Source organism: Mirounga angustirostris, unplaced genomic scaffold, assembly GCF_029215605.1.
Source record: "Mirounga angustirostris isolate CCGP_5_RB_7025 unplaced genomic scaffold, mMirAng1.0.hap1 SCAF_8, whole genome shotgun sequence".
Classification (NCBI taxonomy): Eukaryota; Metazoa; Chordata; class Mammalia; order Carnivora; family Phocidae; genus Mirounga; species Mirounga angustirostris.
This window is the reverse complement of record NW_026991716.1, coordinates 30,188,181-30,193,439: the sequence shown is the minus strand read 5'-3', so window position 1 is coordinate 30,193,439 and position 5,259 is coordinate 30,188,181. Positions and strand designations below refer to the sequence as shown.

Sequence of the window (5,259 nt, the reverse complement as noted above, 5' to 3'; positions counted from 1 at the left end):
ACACCCTCCATCTGCATGGATAGGCCTCCCGGGAGATAGCCTCTCCCCAAGTAAGGTTCATTATCGCTCTGAAAAGCAATGTCAAAAATCCAGGGAAGATACACCCTTTAAAGTAGGTCTAAGAAACCATCATCTTCCTTTCTTTGGTCAGTGCTCCTCAGAAAAAATTAGTCATAAAAGAAATAAAAAAGTGTTACTACACTTAATAATGTCTTGCTTCATTTTTATGCAGGATGCAAATTCAGTGTAAGAAGCACTCTGATTAGTAACTGCTTCTTCAGCAAGGCAGCAGTAAGTGGTCTCCCTCCCCCTGGACTTTGAAATGCATTACCTGGTCAACTTGGGCCTGGGTGATGCCAAGAACATCAACATCCAAGGGTCTGGAAGTTGTAAGACACTGCACTCAAGTGTATCTAGTAGGGAAGGAAGTCCTGGAAGAGTTTTATGGAAGAAAATTGATTCTCGATCCTAGAGAAGAAGTGGCACAAGAAGCAGATAATATTCTGAAGGATGCTGATATCAATGGTTGTGGTTGATGATCCATTTGGGGCCACAACATACAGTGCTCTTATTCTGAGAGCAACAAAACTGGGAATCTCTTACTGAGTTATTCAAAACGCTTCCATAATAAATGCAATAGGCTGCTGTAGTTTACAGATGTATAAATTTGTAGAGACAATTTCTATTGTTTTTTTGGACAGACACTCAGAGACCAGAAAGCTTCTTCGACAAAATGAAGAAGAACAGACAGAACAGCATGCACACACTGTCCTTACTAGACACCGAAGTAAAGGAGTAGTCTTTGGAAAATCTCATCAAAGGAAGACCTATGAACCTCCTTGGTAGATGAATGACAACCAAGCAGCACAACAACTTCTAGAGATTGTTCAGAATCAAAGAATATGAGAAGAACCAGTGGTCACCAAGGGGGTGCTGTGTTAGCTTAGCCAGAGTTGGAACTGAGGGCCGGAAAATTGCAGCCAGCACTTGCAGCAAACATGTACTATGGACTTGCGAGGACCATCACATTCCTTAATTATCACAGGGAACAACATGCATCCGCTGGAGATGGAGATGCTAAGTCGGTTTTCCATTCTAGAAAATAGCTCAGGATCCCGAAGTGTTGATGGACTCTGAACATAGACATTTTCTATTGTTAGATGGTTAATTTCAGTCATATATGCCTCTACACATGTTCATATAACAAACTGAACAGTTCTTTTGGTTTATCTAATAAGTATAAAACAAGTGACCAAGAAGAAAGCTGTTGACTCAGCCATTAAAACACAAAAAAGAAGACTTTATTGCAGGCCAGTTGCGGCACGGAGCCAGGGGCACAGCTGTGCACGTGCCACACTGTGCTGGATGCTGGGCACACAGCAGAGACAGGACGGACACGGTCCCTGCCTTTTTGTTTGTTTGTTTTTTAAGATTTGATTTATTTATTTGAGAGAGAGAGCGAGTGCGAGCATGAGCAGGGGGAAGGGCTGAGGGAGAGGAGAGCCCAACTAGGGGCTCAATCCCAGGACCCCAGCATCGTGACCAGAGCTGAAGGCAGACACTTCACCGACTGAGCCACCCAGGTGCCCCAGTCCCTGCCTTTTTGGAAGTGCTCACCCAGTGAGGAGTGCAGATAGATGAGGCAATGACAAGAACTAAGAGATCATGGATGTGACATCCTCAGCACAGCATATACAGTAGTATGCATTCTCTTCCCTTTGGATGCCAGAATCTTGAGAGCACTAAGTGCAATGTAAAAATGCATTCACTTTGAGATTTGTATTTAGCTTTTTGAAGTTTTCCAAATCTAGTTAGTGAGCCCTTCACTAATTAAAAACAGGCTTCCATTCTTCAAAGAAAAATTCATATCTGATCTTATATTTTCTTTTTTAAGACTTTATTTTTAAGTAATCGCTACACCCAACTCACGACCCCGACATCAAGCGGTGCTAGCTCTACCAGCTGAGCCAGTCAGGTGCCCATTATATTTTCTTTATAAAGAAAGCCTTTAAAGAGGTACCTGGCTGGCTCAGTTAGTAGATTAAATGACTCTCGATCTTGGGATTGTGAGTTCAAGCCCCAGGCTGGGTGTAGAGATTACTTAAAAATAAAATCTTAAAAAAAGAGAGAGAGAAGTCCTTACATATGTTTGTTTTTTTTCTCTAAGTGAGGGCTTTAATGAACTGAACATTATTCGTGACATCAAAACCAAGCATAATATATATGAAATTATCATTTTAGGTCAAAAGAAAATCCAAGAGGAAGGGGGTGATGGCCGGGTACCCTGCGCCGCGGGCTCAGAACTTGAGCGGAATGACCGGCCAGTACTTGGGCTGCTTCCTGTCACCGTGCTTGTCGAAGCTCAGCTGCACGGCGGCCTCCATGGCCTGGATCTTCGCGGCACTGTCCCCATACAAGCGCTTCATCTCGGCCTTGCGCCGCTCGCCAGGCCTGCGGGACGGGGGCTCCCCCGAGCGGCGGGTGCTGTAGGACGGGCCGTGGTCGGCGTTCACGGAGCCGTCCAGGCGCTGGGCGTCCAGTTGCTGCTGCCGCCGGCGCTCTTCCCTGTGCCTCTTGGTCTGTACTGGCGCGGCCCCTCGGTGATCTTCTCCATGTTGCTCAGGTCGCCCTCCACGCCCCCATCTGACTCGGACTCCGCCTCCTCCGTGGCGGGCCAAGCTCGGCGTTGTCTTGGGCGGGCTGGTGGCTGCTGCCCAGGCCTTCTGGAAGTACAGAACCGCAGTGCGAGTCCGTGGAAGCCGGGAGATGGTCACGAGAGGGCCGAGGAGATTTGGCCTTGTTAGTGTAAGAGCTTTGGGGAAGAGCTGCAAGAGGGAAGGACCACGGGCAACTGAAATACGATTCCACGGCCTTCCTGTGGGCACCATGGTGGCTTCGCATCCAGGCCATCGCCTGATGATAGTGTCGCCAGTATCTTGCATATACTGGATGAAAAGACCAAGGCTCATTAGCTTTCCAGGATGCCACCTCTGCTGCCATCTCTGATTGTGGACGTCCAAATGGGCACTGGAACTCTTTGGGAGTGTCTCCTACTCTTGCGGCACATGTCTTCATGGACTGAACAGCAGCTTTCCTCCTAATGGGATGGCGGAGCTCGTGGGCTCGTCGCTCGCGGATCTCGGGCGGTGGGCGAGCAGGGGCCTATTTCCCGTGAGGAGACAGAAGGGGCGCGGGAGGGAGGGGCTGTTGCCCGGGAGACCAGACCTTACATATGTTTTTCTATCACCATGGCTTAAACGGTCCAGTGTGCTGCCCATGTCCATATGGCCAGACTTCTCCAAGGCAAACCCAGCTACAAAGCTTTTTTAAATTCCTCAAAACTGCGGGGCGCCTGGGTGGCTCAGTCGGTTAAGCCTCTGCCTTCCGCTCAGGTCATGATCCCAGGGTCCTGGGATCGAGCCCCATGTCTGCTTCTCCCTCTCCACTCCCCCACCCCGCATGTGCTCGCTCTCTCTCCTGCTCACTCTCTCTCTCTCTCAAATAAATAAATAAAATCTTAAAAAGAAAAGAGGGTCCCTATTGCCCCATAGAGGCACCAACATTTGCTATACCAGACTCATCTTTGCTAATTTGATGGATGTAAAATGTTATCTCATTGTTACTTTAATTGCAGTTTTTGTTTCTTCTTTGAGGAGTTGTCTTTTGTACTATTTTCACTTTTTCTGTTGAGTTTATTGTCTTTTTCATATTGATTTGAGGAGATTCTCCATAAATTCTAGATAGTAATTCTTAGTTATATGCCTACATATGATGTCTCCTATAACATGCCTTTTGTTATTACTTTAATTTTTGTAATAGCAATATATTCACCTGTATTTCAAAAGGCACACAAAGATAACCAGGGTTCTTTCAAAAGTTAAATACAGAATTACCATATGACTGACCAAACTCCAGCCAGGTTCCTCTAAACCCTTTCCATCTAGCCCTATAAAGACTTAAATACCAGCATCGTTTCTAACAGCTCAAGGCCACATCTGAGGATGACCCTTGCCCTGCTTAAAGTGCCTGCCTGAGAAAACTCAAGGCTGCCAAAGAACTTACTGTTTGTTCCAGCCAATGCCTGAAGGTATGCCCCTGCCTCCCAGCCTCTGTGGGAGGGTAGGAGCCTAACTTGGATAAGCACCAGTTAATAAACCCAAATGGATGTCACGTGGACCAACTACCCCGCTTCCTGCTTTTTGTAATTCTTCACTTCCACTCTACAAAGTCGCCACTCATCCCTCCTCCCTGTTCTCTCATTCTCCCTTTTAAATGCCCAATTACCTCTGTCCAAATCAGAATTAGTTTCATTCATGCTGGCCTCTCTTCCTTACTGCAACAGTATCCTACTGACTAGACTTTGTCCTTACCACTTTAAGTAGGGTCCAGTTTTGTGTACGCAACAGCAATTTTACCTGAGAAATAAAAGCGTATGTCCACACAGAAAATTGTACAAGAATGTTTATAGGCAGCACTATAATAGTCAAAAGGTAGAAACCCCCCAAGTGTCCATCAACTGATGAATGGATAAACAATTTACGATATATACATAGAATGGAATAGTAAGGATTCAGCCATAAAAAGGAATGTAGTGGGCGTCTGGGTGGCTCAGTTGTTGAGCGTCTGCCTTCGGCTCCGGTCATGATCCTGGGGTCCTGGGATCGAGTCCCACATCGGGCTCCTTGCCCAGCACAGAGCCTGCCTCTCCCTCTGCCTGCCTGCCACTCCCCCTGCTAAAACAAACAAACAAACAAAAACTTTTTTGAAACTTTGGTTACTTTGATGAACCCCGAAAACATTATGCTCAAGAAGCCAGACACAAAAGATCACGTATTGTGTGATTCCTTTTTTTTTTTTAAGATTTATTTATTTATCTTAGAGAGAGAGAGAGCATGAGCAGGGGGAGGAGCAGAGGGAGAGAGAGAAGGGAAGCTGACTCCCCACTGAGCAGGGATCCCAATGCTGGACAATCTCAAGACCCTGAGATCATGACCTGAGCCAAAACCAAGAGTGGGAGGCTTAACCGACTGAGCCATCCAGGTGCCCCTGTATGGTTCCTTTTTTTTTTTTTTTAAAGATCTTATGTATTTATTTGGGAGAGAGAGAGAGCGTGTGCATGAGCAGGGGGGAGGCAGAGGGAGAGGGACAAGCAGACACCCCGCTGAGATCATGACCCTGAGATCATGACCTGAGCCAAAGTCAGACCCTCAACCAGTTGAGCCACCCAGGGGCCTATGTGTGATTCCTTTTCATAAGATA

At 46.6% G+C, this 5,259-nt stretch overlaps 2 pseudogenes; one reads left to right on the top strand and one right to left on the bottom strand.

The window, feature by feature from the left end:
• Positions 1 to 1,137, top strand: LOC123836928 (diphthine methyl ester synthase-like; annotated as a pseudogene).
• Positions 705 to 3,473, bottom strand: LOC123836926 (gem-associated protein 8-like; annotated as a pseudogene).
• Between the last annotated feature and the right edge of the window lie 1,786 nt (positions 3,474 to 5,259).